We start from the raw sequence: 21,872 nt of genomic DNA on the forward strand, positions 1-21,872 counted from the left end.
CTCCCCCCCTTCCCCTACCCTCACCCATTTAACCCTCCACTCTCTCTCTCTCTCTCTCTCTCTCTCTCTCTCTCCCCTTTCTAATCTCTTCCCCTTCCTCTATCCCTCCCTCTTCCCTCCTACTTCCCTTCCTCCCTTCTCTCCCCATCTCCAACCATTTCTATATTAATCCCTCACCACCTCACACCCCCAACCCTCCCTTTGATCTTAATAAAATCCCACATGTCATTTCTCCTCAATATTTAATACCCTGGGACTGAGAAGGTACAGGCTGGGCCAAAAATTAGGACACGCTTTATCAGCTAAGCATATCTACCTGCCCTCAGTACAGGTATGTCAAAAAATTCCAAGCCCACCTTCCCAACTTCTGTCTCACCCTGTAGATCGTACCTGCCCTTTGTACAGGTGTGTCCAAAAATTTCCAAGCCCACCTTCCCAACTTCTGGCTCACTCTGTTGGTGCTGTCGTACCTGCCCTTTGTACAGGTATGTCCAAAAATTCCAAGCCCACCTTCCCAACTTTTGGCTCACCCTGTAGATCGTACCTACCCTTTGTACAGGTGTGTCAAAAAATTCCAAGGGCACTTTCCACGACTTCTGACTCACCCTGTTGATGTGGTCGTCCTTGCCCAGAATATAAAGTGACGAGTCAATCTGTCGAGTCGTCAGTCACCTGCCTTTGTATGTATAAACACAGGTAGGAGGGATTTCTCTGCCCGTACACATACAGACACGCACATACATACATACATACATACATACATGACCCTACATATATATACTTACAAGAATATACATACCTACATAAACACACCTTGGCATAACCTCTGGCGCACACACACATACACACGCACACAAAACACAAAAACATACACACACACACACACACACACACACACATACACATGTAAGCGAATATATACACACAGACACGAATCTCCGGACTCAAAAAAGTTGCACACATAATTAAGACGCATTTACTACCAGGTACACACACACACACACACACACACACACACACACACACACACACACACACACACACACACACACACACACACACACACTTTGGCACACGTTCTGGCACACACACAAATTTACACGCACATGTCGGTATGCAAATGTACACACAAATACGCTGGGTACACTCACTGATTTACATGGTAATTCTTTACTTACATGTGCACATAGGCCACACAGAGGATACAAAATACGCACACATAAATACGGACACATAATGATATGCACATACGGAATCGTAGAGAATTTCACACACACACACACACACACACACACACACACACACACACACACACACACACACACACACACAGAAACATTAAGAAACAAAAACACTGATTCACACATACAGTCCACATATTTTAACATGAATGCTTGTGTGTGTGTGTGTGTGTGTGTGTGTGTGTGTGTGTGTGTGTGTGTGTGTGTGTGTGTGGCGCTATGAGAACATGTGAGCTCTGTAATTTGTGTTTTGTGGGGAGAGAGAGAGAGAGGGAGAGAGAGATTCTTATTTCACCGTGTCTTTTAGGTAATATGAAAGAAATTAGACTGACACACGGAAATTGCACATGTTGTTGTATCTTCATAATAGTTACTCAGCATAATTTCTTGAGAGAGAGAGAGAGAGAGAGAGAGAGAGAGAGAGAGAGACCCTAACCAACCAAGTCAGGATACTTTAGTCTCCAGCTCCTCCTCAAACTTCAGTCAGTGTGGCTCTGACCATCGAGGGGGAAGGTTGCGTCGCGCCCGTCCCTGTCCTCCCTTCAACGTGCCGTCTTTACCCCCCTGTGGCCACCATTTCCCGGCCGCCCACACGCCCCCACGCCCTGCCCCCACACCCACACACACGCCCACGCTCACCCAACCCCCTACACGCCCAAACCACCCCAAGGAAGACGAAGAGAGGATGAAAATGAGCCAAGGAATTTGCGTGTGGCGAGTGAGCGTCCTGCACGAGAGGCCAGGTGAAGTTTGGTAGCCAGGCGACGGACGCACGGACGGTTGGCACAGGTGTCTGCCTCACTGCCTGCCTGCCTGCCTGCCTGCCTGCCTTACCACCCCTGCCTACCGACCTGTCTCACCATCTCTGCCAGCCCATCTTCAGTTATCATCTCGTGTTTCTCTATTAGCTCTCACTTTCTATCCTCACGTTCTTCTAATTTACACACTATTTGCATCACATCTCTCTGACTCACCCTGTTTACCTCACACCCTCCTCTGCCTCACACCCTCTTCTGCCTCACCCTACACCTGGTCTAACTTCCCTAGTAATTAATCTTTTGCTCCTCCCTCTCCTACCTGACCCCCCTGCTTGCCTAAACCCCCCTTCTAGTATTTCCCTCACTCCTCTCCTCATTAATCTTACTCTACACGTAACTTATTCTTCCCTCTCATCTCACTTGCTATTTCTTCCTTTCTGTCTCACTCTCTCATTTCTCTGTCCCACTCTCTCTCACTTCCGTCACACGCTCTCCCAGTTTACGCCTGGCTGCCTCACTCTACACCTGCCTTACCCTACCTGCCTCTCACTGTCCTGCCTCTCACTCTCCTTCTCCTGCCTCGCACTCTTCCGCCTCTCCCTTTCCTTCAGCCTCTCACTCTCCTGCCTCACGCTTCTCTCCTCCCTTTCATTCTCTCCCTCTCCCTTTCCTCCATCTAAGAAATGGCCAAAAGTGGTTTAATTGAGGCAGTAGTGGATAATTACCTTGCTAAAAACTCTGAGTGACTAATTAGCATCAATACCTGTGGCTCATGACCAGGTAATTACTGACCTTGAGTGAGATATAAGTACCATTAACTGTGAATGATTATTTGACCTCTACTGACCTAGAGAATTAATAGTGTCATTATCTTAGGCTAATGGAGAGAGACTACGACTTAAGTATACCAGTTAATAGCCCAGTAATGACATACTTTGTGACTTTGAAATCGTGATGCTTAGAACTACAATTAACTAAAGAATTAAAGGAGAAAAACTATAAAGTACTTGTGTGTAAATTAAAGACTCCTTAAATAAAGATAAGATTGATGAAGATTTTAATATATGTCAATAAAATGAGTAAAAAAACGTTCAGTAAGGTAAAAATGACCAATAAGGAAAGATTTTAAGATGTCAATAAAACAAGTGTGGTAAGAATATTGTAAATTAAGGAGGGAACAGGAGAGAACAAGAGATAAATTAGAGAGAGAGAAAGAGAAGGCAGGACAGCTGGAAAGAGAGCAGGAGAAGCAGCAGGAGGGAAAGAAGAGAGACAGAAAGAAAGAGTTAGAGAATAAGGAGAAATGTAAGATCAGAAAGTTAGAAGAAAGTAGAGAGAGAGAAAAAAAAAACAGGAATGAGTAAGGCTGCTCGAAGAAGAGAGAGAGAGAAAAAGAAAGCGATAGACAGAAGGATGGAAATAGACAGGCAGAGTGAAGGAAACTGGAAGTAAGAGAAACAGAAGCAATGAAAGAATAGAGAGAAAAGGAGACAGGCGAAGGAAGGGTAGAGGTAAGGAGAGGGCAAGAGAAATATAGACGGAAAGAGTGAAAGAAAGAGCAAGAGAGACAAAATAGAAGAGAGAAAGTCAGAAGGGAAAGGAGATAAAGAAAGACAAAGAAAACAAGGGAGCAAAGGAGATGTAAAGAGAGAAAGCAAGAAAAATAAAGAGGGAAAGAGAGCAAGAGAAAAAAAGAGAAGAGGAAAGTAAGGGAAAGAGAGCAAGAGAAGAAAGGGAAACAGAGAGGGATAACGAAAGAGAGGGAAAGAGAGCAAGACCTACATCACTCGTAGCTAGTGCCACAACCCCTCCTACCTCACCCCCACCCATAGCAAGTGCCACAACCCCTCCTACCTCACCCCCACCCATAGCAAGTGCCACAACCCCCTCCTACCTCACCCCCACCCATAGCAAGTGCCACAACCCCCTCCTACCTCACCCATAGCAAGTACCACAACCTCCTCCTACCTCACCGACCCACATCCTCTACCTCTGCCCTTCCATCTAGTAAAGGTTGGAGAGGACAAAAATAACCCCGCCACCCACCACATATTCCCAGAACCTCAAACTGTGTATCTTATTATCAACAACTCCAAAAAACCGACAAACGTGACGAGAATTTCCACTTTATTTACCTCCAAGAGACGTCAAAAATTATGTTATTTGTGTCACCATCTCCAACTAACCCCGCCACCTAAGACACACGCCTGGGGCCTCAGAAGATATAGCTGGTTATGAACAATTACAAAAGAATATAAATGTGACCAAAAGCTTCATTCTATTGACCTCCAGCAGACAAAGAATCATCTGCTTTTTACTTCATTATCCACAACAAAACCAGGTGGAAAGAGAGATTTGACACGAAACTTCAACTTTCATTACCTGTAGAAGCAGACAGGAGAGAGAAAATAAAAGCCAGGCCAAAGGAGAAAGAAGAACACAAACAGGCAAAAAGCAAGACAGCCAACCTGACCGACAGAGGAAGAGGAGCGAGACAAACAGAGAAAAAGAGCAATCAGAGAGAGACAAAGAGACAGAGAAAAAAAGAAACAGAGAAACCGCCAGCCAGTCAGACAGTGTGTGTGTGTGTCGTGTGTGAAGTTAGCGAGGGAAGGATTTAGCGTGGTTCACCTGGCCGACACCTGAGCCAGAGTAATGAGTCAGTGAGGCAGGTGAGAACAGGGCGAGGGGAGGGAGACGGGAGAGACAGAGAAGGAGAGGGAGGGAGGGGGATGAGGGAAAGGGGAAGGGCCAGAGAGAGCCACCATGGTCACTGCTCACTGCCATCACGCCACCAGAAAGTGCCACCAAGTTTCAAATCCCTGTTATCAAGCTTCGAAACAGTACCATAAAGTTTCGAATCACTCCTGTCACACCTCTATTCCCTGTCATCATCCTTCTAGTTCGTGACACCATGCTTCGAATCAGTTCCGCTTAGGTTCGAGACAATTCTATAAAGCTTTGAAACAGTGTCATCTCTATCAGCCAACTAGTTCCTGTCATCTAGCTTCGAAACAGTGCTATCAAACTTCGAAATAGTGCCATCAGGCTTCGAAACAGTGCCATCAAGGTTCGAAGCAGTGCCGTCAAACTTCGAAGCAGTGCCGTCAAACTTCGAAGCAGTGCCGTCAAACTTCGAAGCAGTGCCATCAAGTTTCGAAGCAGTGCCATCAAGCTTCGAAGCAGTGCCATCAAGCTTCAAAGCAGTGCCACCAGGATTCAAGACAGTGCCATCACGCTCCGAGTCAGTCTCATCACATTTCGAGTCCCTTAGAATAATTTCGAGTCAGTGCCACCAAGCTTCGGGTCACTGCCATCAAATCTCGAGTCACTTCTCATCCCACTAAAGACAGGTGAGTCACTGGTCCCTGAGTCAGCCAAGGAGTTCTTATAATCTTAGTTGCTGCAGTGTTAACCTATATTTTTGATACCTCCAGAAATTCCATGTGCCTTTCGAGAGACTTTTCGACTTGGGATGATTATTTGTCAGGAAAGGCAGGCTAATAAACCAAGGCCACGTGCCTAGTAAACAAGAGAGCCACATGATCTGAAAGGTAAACAAAAGTCACGTGGTAATTACGCAAGAGAACCATATTGAGTCAAACGTAAACAGAGACCCTTTCACTATAGGAATGCTTTTTTCATTTTCTTTTTAATTTTTGTCTTTTTCAGTTTACTTCGTGGCAGAATAAGGCAATACTACAGCTCTACATCATTACCTTCGCCGAGGAGGTTATGTTTTACCCCGCGTTGGTTTGTTTGACTATTTGTTTGTCTGTTCGCAGGATTGCTCAAAAAGCTATGAAAGGATTTAGATGACATTTTGAGCCATGGGCCAAGGAAAAAATTCTTAAACTTTAGGCTGGATCCGATTCTGGATTCGGAGTATTCCACAAAATATCTTCAAAAGTTCTCCATGAACTTCAATGAAATTTTATGGAAAGGTGGGGCACGGACCAAAAAAGAATTAACTAAATTTGGGGACAGATCCGGATCCGGATCCTAAATCTACGGATCCGGATCCGGGATTCCTGAAAAAGTTATGAACGGATTTTGATGAAACTTTGTGGAAGGGTGGGCCATGGACCAAGGAAGAAATGATTAAATTTGGGGGCGGATCCGGATCCGAACCCCATATCCACGGATCCTGATCCGGATCCTTTTTAATGACAATGGCATTGGCGGTGGTATGCGCTCTGTGAGCACTTTGTAGTTTTCATAATACTTCGTCCTGATTAGCATCACATCCTGGTGTTAATCTGCTTCAGTTCAGAATTCGAGATGGAGAGATGGCAATTTCAGGTCAAGTTAGAATATAATGATTATAAGACAGACAAACGCAAAGAGGCATGCCTAATGATATAACAATAATAAGAAGATTAATTATGATAATAAAATAATAATAATAATAATAATAATAATAATAATAATAATAATGGTACCAACAACAACAATAAAACAATAATAAATCCCCAGACTCAGGGGCTTAAAAATAATCCCCAGTCTCCACACAAACCCCCGTGTCACCTGTGCTACCAATGCTGAATGGCGCTTCTAAATGTCAGGTGAATTAATTAACAGGTGTGGGAGGTGCGGCAGGCAGGTGAGGCGGGGGGGCTGGGACGTAATCTTCTTATCTCCCTGCATTACCGCCCCCACAGTTAAGACGGGGAGGTGAGGAAGGTGGGGAGTTGAGGGAGGAGGAGGGGAGAGAGGGATGGGGAGAGCTGAGGAGGAAGAAAGGGAAAGGAGGTGAGTGGCAGGGAGGGAGAGGAAAGGAAAGGGGACGTGAAGTAGAAGGGAGGAAGAGAGGTGGGGAGAAGAAGAAAAGGGGGAGATGGGTAGTAGGAAAGGGGATGGGGAGAAGAGGAGAGGGGAAGGAGAGTAAATGAGAGGAGGGAAGGGATTCAAGGATGAGGAGAGGGGGGGAGGAAAGGATTGGGATAGACCTTTGTTAAGAGGATTGGTTGGCATATACGCTACCCACCTGACCACCGGAGAGAGAGAGAGAGAGAGAGAGAGAGAGAGGGGGGGGGGATCAGGGACCTAATAAATTGTGAGACTGACCAATATTCATCCAGAGACCAAAACACCGTCGGTAGGTCATAAATAACTCGGGATTAAATAATATTAGAATATCAGGTTAGAGCGCTGGCTATAACTCACAGCTGGTCTCTCTCTCTCTCTCTCTCTCTCTCTCTCTCTCTCTCTCTCATTGAGGGCCCACGTGAAATGAAGACACAAAGCCACTGTTATGTTAGCCCACCTGAATGTCTGCAGTGCTTGAGAGAGAGAGAGAGAGAGAGAGAGAGAGAGAGAGAGAGTACCAAAATAAATACATTCAAATTATCTTCAAAAAAAACAAGCGATTTCGTCCAATTATGGGTCTTAAATTAATAATAATAATAATAATAATAATAATAATAATAATAATAATAATAATAATAATGCGTGGTGAGTAAAGGAGTGGGTGGGATGGGCTGGAAAATAAACCCCAAGAAAATAAGTGTTATGGAATTAATGCAGTGGGTGTAGTAAAGGATATTTCAAAATCTCCTTCTCCCCCCCCCCAAAAAAAATGAAAAAAATGAAAAACTCGAGGTGTAAAAAAAAAAATGGGTGTGGAGGCAAAAAAAATGGGTGGAATGAGGTGGAATTGTGTGTGTGTGTGTGTGTGTGTGTGTGTGTGTGTGTGTGTGTGTGTGTGTGTGTGTGTGTGTGTGTGTGTGTGTGTGTGTGTGTGTGTGTGTGTGTGAAATCTGGTGCCCTAATATTAATGGTTTGAGTGTAGTGGAGGTTTATAACAAAGTTTTTCCATGAACAAGAATTAAAGAAGTAGAAGAAGAGGGGGAGGAGGAGGAGGAGGAGGAGGAGGAAGAAGAAGAAGAAGAAGAAGAACAGAAAGGAGAAGGAGAAGAACAACAACAACATCATCATCATCATCATCATCATCATCATCATCATCATCAAGCACAGAATCCCTCCCTCAACCCTCACCTGTGCAGCGCCCCAGGCCAGGTGATAACAAGGCATCAATTAACCTGGGAACACAAGCCTCATGAGGGACAGGTAAAAGAGGCCTCACCTGCCCTCGTCCTGGCTAATTATTCACTGATACAACACCCCCACACCACAACAACAGGGGCGACTACAGCTTCCTGATTGTTTTGTGTGCGTGTGTGTGTGTGTGTGTGTGTGTGTGTGTGTGTGTGTGTGTGTGTGTGTGTGTGTGTGTGTGTGTGTGTGTGTGTGTGTGTGTGTGTGTGTGTGTGTGTGTGTGTGTGTGTGTGTTGTGGAGAGTGTAGTGGTGTGGTGGTAGAGGGCTTGGTGGTGAAGGGTGGTGAAAACTATGGACATTTGATGGGAAGTGTGGTGGAGAAGGTAGAGATTGTGCAGTGTGGTGGAGAGTGGTGGTGGAGATTGTGCAGTGTGGTGGAGAGTGGTGGTGGAGATTGTGCAGTGTGGTGGAGAGTGGTAAGGTGTGGTGGAGATTGTGGTGGAGGTGTGGTGGAGGTGTGGCGTCATTAATATGGATAGGTGGGGGGTCCGTGCGATGAATGATTAAAAAATTGAGATGGTGATGAAGAGGGGGTGGGGAAAGTAGGGAGGGGGAGAGGGATGCTGGAGGAAGGGGGAGAAGATGGGGGAGGAAGAGGAAGGGGGAGGAGGAGGGAGAGAGAGGAAGGGGGAGAAGGAGGAAGAGGAAGAGGGAGAAGAAGAGGGGAGAAGGAGGTGGAGGAAGAGGAAAGTGAGAGAAGGTGAGGGAGGGGAAAGTAAGACAAGGAAGGAAAAGTGGGGAGAGGTTGGAGGAAGGGAGAGAAGGAGGGGAGGAAAGGGAGAACGTGGAGAGGTGGTGGAGGAACTAGAGTGAACAGGGAGAGGAGAAAGATAGGTGCTGGAGGAAAGAGGAATGAGGGAAAGAATGGAAAGGAAAGAGAAAGATGGGGAGACTGAAGGAAGGGGGGGGGGCTGGAAGGAAGAAAAAATGGAGTTGAGAGAGAGAGAGAGAGAGAAGGGAGGAAAGAGATAGAAGAAAAAGGAGAAGAAAGGAAAAGAGAGTAAGGGAACTGAAGAGAAGAGTGGGCAGATATGAGAGAGAAAAAACAGAGGAGAGAGAGAGAGAGATGTAGTTAAGAAGGGAAAAGATGGAAAGAGGAGAGGAGAAGAGAGGAAGAGAAAGACTGAGAAAGAGGAGTTCAAGAAGAGGATTCCGCTCCTCTCTCTCTCTCTCTCTCTCTCTCTCTCTCTCTCTCTCTCTCTCTCTCTCTCTCATTTCCTGCCTCCTCTCTCTATTAGCCAAATCTCTCTTCATTATCTTCCCCCCTCTCTTTATCCTCTCTAATTCAATTTATTCCTATCTCTCCAGGCATCTGACTCCGAGCATAGCAGAGAGAGAGAGAGAGAGAGCATGTGTGTATTTGTGTACTGAGATGAAAGCAGTGTGTGTGTGTGTGTGTGTGTGTGTGTGTGTGTGTGTGTGTGTGTGTGTGTGTGTGTGTGTGTGTGTGGCAGAAATAAAACAGACATGGAGAGTTTACAACCCTTGCATTACGAGAGAGTTCCCCATTGTTCTTTATCCTCCTCTCCCACCTTCCCCTTTCCTTCCCCTCCTTCCTTTCCGTCCCCCTCCCGTCTCTCCCCTCTCCTTCCCTCTCCTGCTCCCTTCCTTCCCTTCCTGCTCCTCCTCCTCCACCCCTACTTTGACTCTCTTCTTCCTTTTCATATTCATATTCCTCTCTCTCTCTCTCTCTCTCTAAATCCAACATCTTCTCCATTTACTTACTCTCTCCTGTTCTTCTCTCACTCCCACAACCTCACCATCACCTAACCCTTTCTCCCTCCCCCCTCTTTCTCCCCTACTCTCCTTCCCTCCCTCCCTCTCCTCTCCCTCTTCCTCTCCCTCTCCATCTCCTTCACACTTCCATTTGTCTCAATCTTGTTACAGCCATCAAAAGATTGTCCTACCTCACCCACCACTTGAGTGAAGAGAGGAGAAGAGGGTGTGTTTGGTACAGAGAGAGAGAGAGAGAGAGGGAGGGAGAGGAGAAGAGATCTACGTGCTGAAATAACACCTTAACTCCAGTAACAATATATTCTGTTCTCCATTGTTCAGCTTCCTTAAATAAACCAAAAAAAAAAAGTTCCAAATCCCACCCAGCCATTAGCAGCGCGGGAATGATAAAAATGGTATTATATTAGACTTCTGGAGTAAATCCCTTGTTGGTTATGCAGCCGTCGGATTCGTTCACCTGTGGATTATTACGTACGTTCACTGAAAAAGATTGGGAGAGAGAGAGAGAGAGAGAGAGAGAGAGAGAGAGAGAGAGAGAGATGATGTGGAAATGAGACAGTGGAAAGTTTGAGGAAGAAAGAAACGAGGGAAGAGAGGGGAGTAAGACTGAAAATTCTCTCTCTCTCTCTCTCTCTCTCTCTCTCTCTCTCTCTCTCTCTCTCTCTCTCTCTCTCTCTCTCTCTCTCTCTCTCTCTCATCACCACAACCCAGCAGCTAAAACACCGCTACGACCACCTCCATCATCACCATCATCACAGCCAAACTACCCTCACCACAACACTTCATTTCACTGCGCCATAACCATCTCTTTTATGCTTGCTATACTGCTGCCTTCCCATTGGCTGTCGCTATATGACGTCATACTTTTACTGACCACTCACAGCCCCTCTTTCCCTTCCTCTTTTTCCCCCTCTTCTTCCCCTCTTCCATATGCCTTCTCCCTTCCCCCTCTCTCTGTCTAACTCCGACCCCCTTCCCCCCATCCTACCCCTCCTTTCCCTCCCTCTCTTCACTGTCCCCCTCCTTATTCCCCTACCTCCCTTTCCTCATTTCTCCCCCCCCCTCCCTCTTCCCTCTCTCGTCAATCTCTCTAAAAACACTCCTTATCAGTATTTTTGTTCCACTTCATTTCCCCTTAGTTCCCGTCCCCCCCCCCTTCTCTCTCTCTCTCTATCTATTTATATCTATCTCTCTAACAACTTGGCAAAGAGGAAGCATTTATTTTTAGGGATTTTTTTTTTTTTAGACGAAGAGAAAATCGCGTTTTTTTTTTTTTTTGGAATGAGCTCTGGCCATGTTCTGTCTTTCGGTCTCTTATTGTTTTTTTTTTTTTCCTACTTAGTTCTGGATGAAGTTTTTATGTCGTCGTGTTTTTGTGTCTGATATGATGAAGTAATTTTTTTATCTATCTACCTATCTATTTTGTATCTATTTTTTCGGCTTTTATTTATCTATTATTGGGGTGATTGGTACGTTATATTCACCCTCCCATGCGATCTACACCTCCCTACACCCTTCCACACCCTTCCACACCATCCCACAATCCTTCCTACAACACTCCACATCCTTCCTTCCACCCCTTACACCTCCTAAAACCACCTACACCTCCCACAACCACCTACACCTGTTCTGCATCCACCTACACCTTTCCACACCTTCCCACAATCACATACACCTTTTCCACAACCACCCAGACCTTCCCACAACCTTTTATACTTACCCACAAACAATTCTACACTCAGCTCTGGAACTGTCTTTCTCAGTCTGTATATCCCTCTGCCTACGACCTCTTGTCTTTTAAAAGCATTGTGTCTATCTCTGGCCTATCGATTTGAACGGATCTCTAATCAGGATTACTTTTTAATTAAGTTCTCATGGAAGGAATGATTTTGCTGGTTTCTGGCCTTGGGTTCTTTTTTCATTGCTTTAAGGGAACTGCAGTCGCATATTCCTTTCCACATGCTCTTCCACACTCTCTTCCACCTCTCCCTTCACGCTCTTCCACACTCTCTTCCACATGTCACCTCTCACTCTTCCACATCACGCATCACTCCACTCTCCCCTCTTAATATCATCCATACAAAAAAGCTCTCTCTCTCTCTCTCTCTCTCTCTCTCTCTCTCTCTCTCTCTCTCTCTCTCTCTCTCTTTGTTATGATGAAAGGGAAGACTTTTATATCCCCGCTTTAATTCCCGTAACAGCGTCGTGAATATTAATGGAGGTGACGGTGAGAACGAGGGACGCTGAGAAGGTAAAAAGGGTTGGGAATAACAACAGAAAATGGGAGTTGAAGTTGAGAATAGGAAAATATAATAGTGCCAGCTGGGATGGAAGAAAACGCTGGGAATAACAAAAGAAAATGGAAGCTGAGTCTGAGAATGAGGGGGGAGAGAGAGAGAGAGAGAGAGAGAGAGACGAAAAAAAGAATCGCTAGGAATAAATAAAAAAAAAACAAGAAAAATAAAAACAGAAAAAAGAAAAAATACTGAGAATAACCACAGAAAACGATGCTCTTGTTAAGGATGGAAAAGCACTGTAACTCTCTAATGGGCGGGGTAACTCTAGCAAGCTCTATCTTTCTCCAGCTCACTCCAGGCGATTTGATAGAGCTGAGAGGGAGCATAAAAGCCTGAGGATAATAACAGAAGTGCCGGCAGGAAAAAAGTAGGAAAGATTAGCTAAGAAAAATAGAAGAAGGGAGTGTTATTGTTAGAAACTGATATTCACTTTGGTCTTTTAAGTTCATTGGTCTTTTTTTTGGTCTATTTTTTCTTCGGTCTGTCTTATATTTATCTATCTGTTACCATGTTTATCTATCTATCTGGCTACCCGTCTGTCTGTCTGTCTGTCTGTCTGCATCCCTCTCACGTCAACTTCTCCCACTCCTTTCCCCTCTCTATCCCACGGTTTCTCTCTCTCTCTCTCTCTCTCTCTCTCTCTCTCTCTCTCTCTCTCTCTCTCGAAACTTGTGTAATTAAAGAATAAGTTTTTTATTAATATTAAAGTCGGAACACAACTATAAAAGACGGTAATCTCTCTCTCTCTCTCTCTCTCTCTCTCTCTCTCTCTCTCTCTCTCTCTCTCTCTCTCTCTCTTTTTCTCTCTCTCTCTCTCTCTCTCTCTCCAGCCAGACAGGCAATCAGACAGCTTTAAGGATAGGCAGGAAGCTAAGATGTACAGCAGGAGGAGGCTTGAGGCGTGTGTAAGTAGGTAGGTAGGTTGATAGGTAGGTTGGTAGGAAGGCAGGTAGGCAGGTAGGTCGGTAGGCAGGTATGTAGGTTAGGTAGGTAGACACTGAGGGATGGAGGAAGAGAGGAAGGTAGGTCGGTAGGTAGGTAGGTAGGTAAGACGGAGACAGAAGGTAAGGGTAAAGGCAAGAAGGAAGTTAGGAAATAAGGAAGGTAGGTAAGAATGTAAGAAGGGGGTGAGAGGACACAGAGAGAAGGTAAGAATGGAAAAGTAGGGAAGATAAGAGGAAGAGAAACACGAAAAATGGCAGGAAGGAAGGTAGGAAGGAAGGAAAGTATGGAGGAGGTAGGAAAGAGAACAGGAAGGAAGGAAGGTAAGAAGGAAGGAGGGACGGAAGGAAGGAAGGAAGGAAGGAAGGAAGGATGGGGCGAAAGTAAGAAAGAAGGTAGGAAGGAAGGACCGAAGGAAAGAGGTAAGGTAGGCAGAACGCTAGGGAAAGTGGGCAATGAGGCAGAAAGTCAGGCAAGGAGGCAGGCAGAAAGGGTTCAAGGCAGGAAATGAGGTAGGAAGACAGGTAGTCAGGCAGGCAGGGAGAAACTGAGGCAGGCAGGCAGGCAGGCAAGAAGGAAGGTAGGCAGGCAAGAAGGAAGGTAGGCAGCAAGTCAGGTAATCAGGCAGGAAATCAAACAGGCAGGAGGGCAGGGAGAAATTAAGGCAGTGAAGCACGTAGGGAGAAAGGAATTGAGTGAGACAGGGAGGAAGTAAGGAAGGCAGGGAGGGAGGGAGGCAGGGAGGAAAGCAAGCACGAAGGGAGTTAGGCAGAGGGGCAGGAGGGACGTCAGGCAGGGAGTAAGATATTGAGGGAGACAGGCTGGAAGTAAGCCAGGCATGGAGTAAGGAGATGAGGGAGCCAGGCAGGAAGGCAGGGAGGTAGGCAGGAAGGCAGGGGTAGGCAGGAAGGAAGGCAGGTGGGCAGGCAGGAAGGCGTGAGTGGCGGTGTGGTGCAGTGTGCCAGCCTGAGGGACTATCACTAATTCATCCCTAACCTCCTCTGCTTTCCATCCTCTATAACGTAACACCCAGCCGATATCGCACTCGTAGGCCTTCATTCTATCTATCTGTATCTATCTATCTATCTATCTGTCTGTGTCTATCTATCTATCTATCTTTAATAATTCATCGTGAGTTTGTTTGGCTTCAAGACCCAACCTCCATAATGTAACACCCACCCACACAACACTACACCCGAGGCCTTTTTGGAAGTCTGCCTGTCTATCTATCTATCTATCTGTCTGTCTATCTATCTATCTATCTATTCATCTATCTATCTTCATAATGTAATGCCCACGCCTGCATTCTTACAAGCGAATTCCTCTTTATAAGGCTATCTATGAGTTTTTCCACTTACCTCCGCACCTGTTCACCTGCATCTCAATCAATCAATCACTACCTGTACAAATAACGCTGTGAAATTGGGGAAGAGAGGCAAAGCAGCAATAAATAAATAAATAAATAAATAAATAAATAAAGGACACGACTATAACACAGATTTATATTAATTTTCATTTTTCATTTCGGTATATATAGATTTTTTTTTTTTTTTTTTTTTACTCTTCGTGTTCTGTTTTTGAAGACTTTACGCGGCTTAATAAATTCAGGGCAATGATGGATTTTTTAAGAGAGAGAGAGAGAGAGAAAGAGAGAGAGAGAGAGAGAGAAGCAATTACAACCCTCTCTTGCCTCAGCTTGGATGTTAACTAATTGTATGACGTCAGACGCAACACAAAGGCGCTGTATCTTCTGGCAGTGACGTGTAATAGGGCAGGATCCAGTAAGTCGGGGTGGAGAAGGCTGGGAGTGCATTTGGTGGCGGTGGTGGTGGTGGTGGTGATTGTTCTGCTGCTCCTTATGATGATGATTGATGATGATGATGATGATGATGATAATTTTTCCTCTTCTGTTTTGCTTTTTCCTCTCTCTCTCTCTCTCTCTCGCTCTCTCTCTCTCTCTCTCTCTCTCTCTCTCTCTCTCTCTCTCTCTCTCTCTCTCTCTCTCTCTTTCTGGATCCTCCCCATCTCATCAGCCACACTACTGACATTGTGTGTGTGTATATATGTACGCATGTATGTATGTACGTGTGCAACTGAGAGAAAGATAGGCAGGTATGTATGTAGTGTATGTATGTAGCAAAGAGAGACAGACAGACAGACAAACAAAACAGACTAAAAAATACGCCAAATGAAAAGAAACACAGTGAAAAAAGTGAGAAAAGAGAGAGAGAGAGAGAGAGAGAGGGTGGGGAGGTAAGCAAAAAAGTTAGCTCCCCACTTAAGATGTATTTCGTAAACTAACTTTCACTGCCGACTTTCCTGTAAAATTTTTGCACCTTCCTCCCCCTCCACAGACTTCCATGGCGAGTGTTGCTGAGGTGGATTTATGTTGAAATATTGATACCTGGAACGTGGGTAAGGCAGGGTAGGGTAAGGTAGGGTAGGTTAGGGCAGGGAAGGAAAGGGTGGAGTAGGTTAGGGCAGGGTGGGTGTGGCTAGGTAGGGTTGGGTAGGGTAGGGAGAGAAAGGGTGAAGTAGGGGAGGGGAGGGGAGGGAGAGAAAGGGTGAAGTAGGGGAGGGTAGGGGAGGGTAAGACAGAATAGGGTAGGGTAGGGTTAGGGTGGGGAAGGTTATGGTGGGTAAGTTAGGGTTGGATCGACTAGCAATGAGCTCTCTCTCTCTCTCTCTCTCTCTCTCTCTCTCTCTCTCTCTCTCTCTCTCTCTCTCTCTCTCAGGTAGCGAGGAGTATAATCACCCTAATCACACATACACCTGAGCACACAATAAGCCTCACTTTTTATAATCAAACTCAGGTGTTAATCACTATAACCTGTGATTAAATTAACAGGTACACAGCCCACGTAATTATAGCGATTTCTACCTTCATTATAGCGGCGCCTCCATTTGCGTAAGTCATTAAGGTGATTAATTACTGACACCTGGAATACACCTGTGACTGAAATATACCTGGCTATATGTGATCGTGTTGTGAGAGGCGAATAGGATGATTGAGGAGGGAGTATTGGAGAGAGAGAGAGAGAGAGAGAGAGAGAGAGAGGAAGGAGAGAAATGAGGAAGTACTGGAAGATGGGTGAGTGTTATATTTTTCTTTCCAGTCTCTCTCTCTCTCTCTCTCTCTCTCTCTCTCTCTCCCATCCATATTAATTCTCATAATCACAAAATTTCATTCAGAGTGGGAGCCCTTTGATGACTTTTACAGCGCTCTCAAAAAAAAAAAAAAAAAAATAGATATTGAGTGAATTCTTTTTCTTCTCCGTTTTCCAATTTGAGGCAGACAGCAAGGAGAGCGTCAGAGATCGTGGCCGCAAAGATGATGATGATGATGATGATGATGATGATGATGGTGGTGGTGGTGGTGGTGGTGGTGGTGGTGGTGGTGGTGATGATGATGATGATGATGATATTTTTTTGGAGGAGGGGAATTTTAAAGATAATTATTCTTAACTTCCTCATCCCTCAGTCGTGGTTGTGAGAGAGAGAGAGAGAGAAAGAGAGAGCGAGAGAGACAATAGCCAATCAGTGTAAAGAGATAGTTATTTTCTCCTAACGAGCTGCAGTGTCGAGTGTCCTGCTAATGAGACTAATCACGTTAATTAATTACTTATGCAAAACCTAATTACACACGCATCTTTTACCTCATCCTGGGCTTCCATCTCTCTCTCTCTCTCATCTTTCCTTCCTCCTCTCTCACTTCCCCCTCTTCCTTCTGTCCTTCCCTCTTTACGCGTCTTTCTCTCAACTTGCCTCCCTTTCTCCTCCCTTTTCTTCTCCCCCTCTTCCTTCATTCACTTCCCTCTTCCTTTATTCTCTTTGGCTTTCTACTCTCTTTCTCTCTTCCCCTCTGCCCTCTCTCTTTCTTCCCCTTCTGTCTTCTCCCTTCTTCTTTTCTCCCTCCTTCTCTCCTTCTCACTTTCTTTCTCTCCCCTCCTTCCCTCACTTACTTCTTCCTCTCCTCTCCTCTCCCCTCGACTCCCACTCCTCCCCTTCCCAAATCCTTCCTGCTTACCAACCCTCCTCTTCCTTTCCTTCCTCTTCCCCATTCCTCTTCCTCTTCTCCCTCTTCGTCTCTCCTTCCTCTCTCGCTCCTTTCCTCCCCTTCCCTGTGACTATTCCTCTCCCTAATTTCCCCCCCTCCCCTTCTTTCCTCTTCCTCTCTTCCTTTCCCTTCCCCACTTCCTTCTTTCCTCCTCTTCCTCTCTTCCTTTCCCTTCCCCCTTCCTTCTTCCTCTCCTCTGACTCTCCGCCCCCACTTCCTCCCTCCAGTCCCTCTCACTCTCCTCATCCCTTCCCCTATCCCCCCTCCTCCCCCTCCCCTCCCCTCCCCCTCCCCCTCCCCCTCCCCCATCCTTTACTACCTCGCCAATTTACAGGATCAAAAGAGAGCCAGGTAAAGGAAGAGTTCATTAATTTTACTCTCTTTCTCTCTTTACCTCCCTTTTGTCCCTCTCTCTCTTCCTCTTAGTACTCCTCCCTCCTCCTCCTCCTCCTCCTCCTCCTCTCATTTCCTTTTAACTTCCTCTCACTTCCTCTTCTTTTCTTCTTCCTCTCAGTACTTCCCCTTCCTCCTCCCCCTCCCCCTCCCCCTCCTCTCTCTCTCTCTCTCTCTCTCTCTCTCTCTCTCTCTCTCTCTCTCTCCAACCTCTTTTTTACCATCTCTCTCTTTCATTTGGTTCCCCGTTTTCTTTACCGTCGCCTTTGTTCTACGGGTAACGCTAAGATTTCTCCCTTCTCTCTCTCTCTCTCTCTCTCTCTCTCTCTCTCTCTCTCTTGCGTGTGTGTGTATGTCTTTCTTGTTCATACTGTCTTGTGTGTGGTTTATTTCTGTGTGCACGTTTAGGATGTACACGCATACATACATACAGTCACGCATATGCACATTAGAGTTCATGGAAATAAAAAGAAACAGACAAACCTTTTTAACATACATGGTTAGATACATACACACATACACACATACATATATACAGGCATGCATACATATATACGTGGGCATTTATGTAAACACGCACACACATACATCTTTTCACCCCGTGTATACAAAGCCCAATAAACAGGTAAAAATGTACACACACACACACACACACACACACACACACACACACACACACACACACACACACAGAACCCTTCATCTATTCTTCCAGCCTTCGATATGGTGGTCTGGATCTCGCCGTCTTGAACACAACAACGGAGGGGAAATTACCTTGGAAATTACCAGCTCAAGACGTCTGGAAAAGGATAATCCGCTCTTACCTTCCAGCGGTCAGGTGTGTGGGTAATTTATGAGTCCTTAACCTGATCCTTATCCTGGCTCTCGTGACCTACCTGGCCTTGACCTCACCTGACCTCTTGCTGGGGTCAGGGAGGAAACTGCTTGGCCTTAAGTTTGCCTCGTTCCCTTCTTCCTCTCCTCCTCCTCCTCTTGTTTTACTTCACTCAGCTTTCCTCATCATCATTCCCATTATCCCTCCCTCATTTTGCCTCACTCCATTCCTCCTCCTTTTGCTCCTCTCACTTTTCCTCATTCCACTCTCCTCCTCCTCCTCCTCCTCTCATTCACTTCCCCCCACGCTTTCCTCTCGCACACATACACCCGCCGTGCAACATAACAACACCTGTGCAATAATGACTAGCAATTTTCATCCCCGTAATTGAAAAGACGCCGGAATGAAAAAGTCTGAAAGATCGCCTCCTCCATTACTAAAATTACAGGTACGCCGGCCCAACAAAGCCAGGTGACATTAAAGAACTGCATTTTTTTTTTTTTTCTTATATATATTTTTTCTGCTCCGATTTTTCACTTTTTCCTACCACCACCCAAGCCTTTCAACACACTCCACACCTGTTCATAGCCTTGCACACCTTTCACAGTTCCGTACACCTTTTCACAATGTCCTTCGCCTTTTCATAACACCTATGCCTTTTTATAACCATTCACACTTTTTTCAAAACTTTTCATCCATTTTCTGTAGCCGTCCACATGTCCCCTACAACTTTCTACAACTACACACACCTCCTCCACCCTCCTCACAACCCCTCCTCCGTCCTCATAATCATCTGCATCTAATCTACAATCACTCATGCCCTTCCAACAACCACCCACAGGTTTGCTACTACTATCCATGCCTTTAACATCCATACGCTCCTTTAACTATCCATACCCTTCTTATAACCATCCACACCTCTTCACAACCACCTAATGCTGTCTTAGAACCATCCACTTCTCTTTTACAGCCCTCCACATCGTTCTACAACTTCCTAGAGCCACCCAAACCGTTCCACATTCATCCACACCTGCTCAGAGCCACCCACACTCATTGATAACCAAACATATCAATCCCACACCCACCCACACCCTCTCACAATCATCCACACTCTATCCTCAACTGCTTACGCCCTCCCACACCACCCCATATCACCCTACAGCCCTCCACATCTCTCTTACATCCCTTCACACTCTCCCACACACACACACACACACACACACACACACACACACACACACATCCAACCACACTCACACTCACCTTCCCACACCAATATACTCCCACCCAACACCCTCCCACACCCACTCACACCCTTTATCATCCACCCACTCCTTCCCACACCCACATACACACACCCACACCCTCTCCACGCCCACACACACCCAAGCACACCCTCCCACACCTCGCACGAAAAATCTCACGCGCAAAACAGTACACTCCCAATTGATTTCTGGCGCACGTAGTGAGGCAACGGAGAGTTTATGGCAAATGGAAGCAGTGTTGTTTGAGTTGATGCTAAAAATGTGTTTTGAAATGATTCGCCCTTGTGTTTTAGCTCATGGACTGGGTGGGGCGGAATTGGATGGTTAGGGTGAATTAGCAGTTAGTGGGAATTGAGTGCTAGATACATGGAAAGTGGATGGATAGATAGACAGACAGACAGAAACACACAGATTAACAGATGCTAGACAGATATATACTGTATAGATAATGAGATAGACAGTCAGGCAGAGAGACAGACAGAGAGAGACAGACAGACACACTGGTAAAAAAAGGCAAATAAATAAAGATGGATAGATAGATAGACAGGTAGATAGGTAGACAGATAGATACAAACTGTGAGAGCCGACTGATATATAATGCATGGCCTGGGAGTATGCACTCAGCTAGAATAGGCATTATACAGTATATATATATATATATATATATAATATATATAGAGAGAGAGAGAGAGAGAGAGAGAGAGAGAGAGAGAGAGAGAGAGAGAGAGAGAGAAGTGCTTTATTTTTTTTTTTTTTTTTGAGGGCTAGATGTGAATGTCAGTAATGGCGGACACATGTCATATCAACTGACCCCTGAAATACCATCCACACCACCACTACACCATACTGGACCACACCACTACACCATCTACTAATACACCACACCACACCACGGTATCTGACACCATTACACCACAACACAACTCCACACCTCTACCACTACACCAGGTACCAATACATCACACCACACCACACTACTGTTACATCACATCACACCACACTATCTGACACACCACTACACCACACCGCTAGATAATCTTGTCATACCCTCTCTCACAGTCTCACCCTGTCCCACACCCCTCGCTCACACACCATCTCATTCACTCACTCTCACGCTCCCCTCCCCCCCTTCCCTCCATCCCTCCCCTGCAGGAGGAGGCAAGATAGGATAGGTCTTCCTCCCCTTGCCTTTCCTCCCCCTCCTTCTCTCCTCTCCCCCTCCCTCCCGCCACGTCAGCTCTCTAACTCTCAATACAGCTCCGGGCGACTGACAGGAGCTTCGCCTTCGTCAGCAGCTTAGCGCCCTCCCAGGAAAGGCACATATAGACTTTTCACTCCAACTTGGCCTAAAATTGCCATCCTTCCATCTTGAGCGCTCAGCTGTGACAATATTTTTAACATTAGAATATGATGCTAGTCACGAAGAAGTGCTACGGATATGGTAGAGTCGTAACCAGTACCTACGTGAAATAGGCTGCAAAAGGACGAAAATCTGGGCCAAGTTAAAGTGAACAGAGTATAGACAGAATCTGTTTTTACAAAGAATTCGCCCTCTTGGAATGGAAATAGAAGCTTGCTTTTTTTTTTTACACGCTTCCCTTAAGTTAAATTATATATATTGGTAAGAACACTAAAATAAAAACTAAAATAAAAAATAAGGGAATTAATGGTACTTTCAACGGTAGAATGATGTCGTGTGTAGTAATAAATCTTCTGTTGCTTAAAAAAATAAAGGAGGAATAACTCTGAACTACATTATCATTCGTATCACTATTATCATCATTATTTTTTAAGTTCCTCCTCCTCCTCCTCCTCCTCCTCCTCACCATCATCATCATCATCATCATACCAGCCTCTTCCTCCTTCTTTTCCTCCTCCTCCTTCTCATCATCATCATCATCATCATCATCCCAACCTCCTCCTACTTCTTCTCCTCCTCCTCCTCTTCATCCTCATCATCATCATCCCAGCCTATTCCTCCTTCTTTTCCTCCTCCTCCTCCTTCTTCTCATCATCATCATCATCTCAACCTCTTCCTCCTCCTCCTCCTCCTCCTCCTCCCCATCACTGTCATCAGAGAGTCAACCACTATCATCACCCCCCCCTCCCCCCTGCTCATTATACCGTGCTGACACCGCCCTTCTCACATACACGCGCCCCCTCCACCCTCTTCCACCTCTCCTCCTGGTGTAGCTGGTATGACGGTGGTGCGGTAAGGTTGGGTATAGGATTGTGTGGCTGGTATTAAAGTAGTGTGGTAAAGTTAGGTATGGAAGGGTGTGGTGGTGTGGT

Source organism: Coenobita brevimanus, chromosome 23 (genome assembly GCF_032717465.1).
Source record: "Coenobita brevimanus isolate Jiangsu-jjx chromosome 23, ASM3271746v2, whole genome shotgun sequence".
Classification (NCBI taxonomy): Eukaryota; Metazoa; Arthropoda; class Malacostraca; order Decapoda; family Coenobitidae; genus Coenobita; species Coenobita brevimanus.